We start from the raw sequence: 3,321 nt of genomic DNA on the forward strand, positions 1-3,321 counted from the left end.
AAAATGAGATGCTCTTCTAAGTTATTTCTCTTCCGAATCTTTCTGCTGCATTGCATTCAAGCTGGTTGTCCTTTCCTGGCAGGCACTTCTGTTACAAAACATGAACCCCAAGGTCTGGGGCTGGGCCTCGGCCTCAGCCCCCATCAGACAGTGCCAAAACATGGCATGCATGACCCTGCACACAGCACAGATGTGTGGGGTCCAAATTGAGAGGCCAAGGCACATGCACACAGATGTGCCAGAAGTCAAACATTCAGTGATATGAAACACTGAATGTGCCCCTACATGTGCTCAAGCACAATCACCGTAAGGAACCTGTGAATAAATGCATAAGAGGGCCCCAATCAGCCCTGTGCCCAGGACCTCCAACATCCTTAAGCCAGCCCTCTTTGAAGCCCTCAGTACTTCCCAACCTAAAACATTTCTGTTTTTATTTTATATTCTTCCCCATCTTTTTCTTCCTAATTCATACTATTTCCATGCTTGGTAAGCAACTTAGCAAGACATCAGGTTCCAAGTTTAGAAAAAACGCTTTCTACCAAGAGTCCCCTCCTTCCTCCCTCCAAATCTATCCTTTTTACTCATGACTTCCAGAAATCTTCCTTATTGTGTCCTAGCTCAGCCTTTTCATATCCTCGGAATTGCTGTTCCCTGTTTAGTCTGGTCTCTTCTGTGAGAGGGTATAAACTCTTGGGAGCTGGAAATGTGTCTTAATCTGTTTGTAAGTCATTGCCTGGACTTGTGATGTGATATAAATGATTAGTAGTAATTATTACCTCTGTTTGTTTTGCAAGGAAAAGCTTTGCCAGGATTAGACATCAGTCCCAGGGCTATGCTTTCTTTCTTTTCTTTTTTTTGAGGGGGGCCGGGGGAGTAACTTACCAGATTCAGCATTCTTCCTGAATCACAAGGAATCTGTTTGCCACCTTGAATGGATAGAATCACATCTAATAATTTAACAATAGAAATTTAAAAACACCAATATTAGGAAAATTAAAGAGCTGCTAGTCAAAATAGCAAATACAATGTTTGAAGTTATTAAAAACGGAATTAAAAACAAAACGAAAATGCCATCATACCACTGTATAAATCTATTGCTTGACCACACTGTAAATACTGAGCAGTTCTAGTCGCCCACCTCAAAAAAAATTACACCATAGGACTAGGAAAGGTGCAGAAAAGGGCGATAAGGATGATTAGAAGTATTGAGAGGCTTCCATCTGAGGAGAGACTAAGTAAACTAGGACTTCTTAGACTAGAGAAAAGCAAGATGACAGGATGATTTTTTGGGGGGGAGATATTAATATAATATAGCTCTTAGCATTGAGGAAGTAAATAAGGTCTTCCTCTTTATTATCTCTCTCAATAGGGAACTAGGGGACAGAATCATTAGGTGGCAGATTTAGAATAAATAAAAGGAAACTCTCTCACGCAACTCTAACTTATGACATTGGTTGTTGTAGAAGCTGGTAATTATAACCAGGTTAAAAAATGTATTGGATAACTTTATGGAAAATAGGTCCATCGGACTATCTTTGTGGTCCAACCCAGGATTTCATATCTTGTTATAAAGAAAAATTGCAGAAGAGTGTACTTCATCTTCATTCTTAAAGGAATGATTATAGTAATATAGCAGAAGGACCACACTAAAAATCTGTTATCAAGGCACTGTATACAAAAAGCTGGAAAGGATCCCAAGGCAACTGATAAAGATGATAAAAGCAGGTAAAATGCAAGCCATATGGAGGGAAGGTTGCAGGAACTAAGTATAATGAGTTCAGAAAAAAGGATTAAGGAGACGAGCCTGGCAATTTTCAACTATTTGAAAGATTGCTATAAAAAGAGGGAGAAAAATATTCTCCCTTGTGCAAGGGAGGGCAAGAAGCAATGGATTTAAATTACAGCAAAGCAGATATTTAACTCTTAGGAAAAACTTTCTACTTGTTAAAACAATAGGACAACAGCTGCCTAGGCAAGTTATGGAATCTCCTGCACTGGCAGTTTTGAAGAGACTGGATAAGCATCTTTCTGAACTGGCTTAGGAACAGTGGATCAATCCTGCATCAGTGTTGTGGGCTGGAATACATTACCCATGAGGACCCTCCCAATTCTATGGGCCTCTTTCATCATAACTGTTCACAGCATCTTAGAAAACTGTTTTTATACACTAAATCTTGTTCTGGAAGACAACTCAATAGTTATTGAAGTGAGATAGTTAAAACAATTTCATGCTTAAAGGGCTTTGAAGATCTACCTTCTGAGGAGTCAGATTAAACCAACATGATCGCTCGCCTAACTAGCAATGCAGTTGTATTACCATTCTCTAGTACTGGAAAGACATAAGTTCTGCATCTGAAGTCCTGCACTTTTCAAGAATCAGCTCCAGGCAGCTCTTTGCTGTCTCTTTTGCACGCTCAGTGTTTTGAGGGCTGTTAATAATATACTACCTGTATATAATAACAATGCTTCTGATGTCAAAGGGTAGCAAAACAAAGCTGTCCATCTTTGCTCCCTTTAGTTCCTCTTGTAATATGCATGATCAGTTGTACCAGCATCAGATTACACTACTATTGTTTGACATTTCACCTGCTGCAGTCTACAAGGAACAAAGGAAATAGGATGCAAAAACATTTAACAGCTGCTGTTGGTGTAGCAGTAATGGTGGGATACACAAAAGTCCTCAACTTTAGCTTTATTACTTCAGTGAAAAAGCACTAAAACTGTTCATTTAAGTGAGAACAGAGTTAGCCTAATCCTAAACACATTCTAGTTTTCATCGATTCATAGATGCTAGGGTCAGAAGGGACCTCAATAGATCATCGAGTCCGACCCCCTGCATAGGCAGGAAAGTGCTGGGTTCAGAGGACCCCAGCTAGATGTTTATCTAACCTCCTCTTGAAGACCCCCAGGGTAGGGGAGAGCACCACCTCCCTTGGGAGCCCATTCCAGACCTTGGCCACTAACTGTGAAGAAGTTCTTCCTAATGTCCAGTCTAAATCTGCTCTCTGCTAGCTTGTGGCCATTATTTCTTGTAACCCCTGGGGGCACCTTGGTGAATAAAACCTCACCAATTCCCTTCTGTGCCCCCGTGATGAATTTATAGGCAGCCACAAGGTCGCCTCTCAACCTTCTCTTGCGGAGGCTGAAGAGGTCCAGGTGCCCCAGTCTCTCCTCATAGGGCTTGGCCTGCAAGCCCTTAACCATACCAGTGGCCCTTCTCTGGACCCTCTCCAGGTTATCCACATCCCTCTTGAAGTGTGGCGCCCAAAACTGCACGCAGTACTCCAACTGCGGTCTGACCAGTGCCCGATAGAGGGGAAG

This window comes from Alligator sinensis, unplaced genomic scaffold (genome assembly GCF_000455745.1).
Source record: "Alligator sinensis unplaced genomic scaffold, ASM45574v1 scaffold861_1, whole genome shotgun sequence".
NCBI classification, from domain to species: Eukaryota; Metazoa; Chordata; order Crocodylia; family Alligatoridae; genus Alligator; species Alligator sinensis.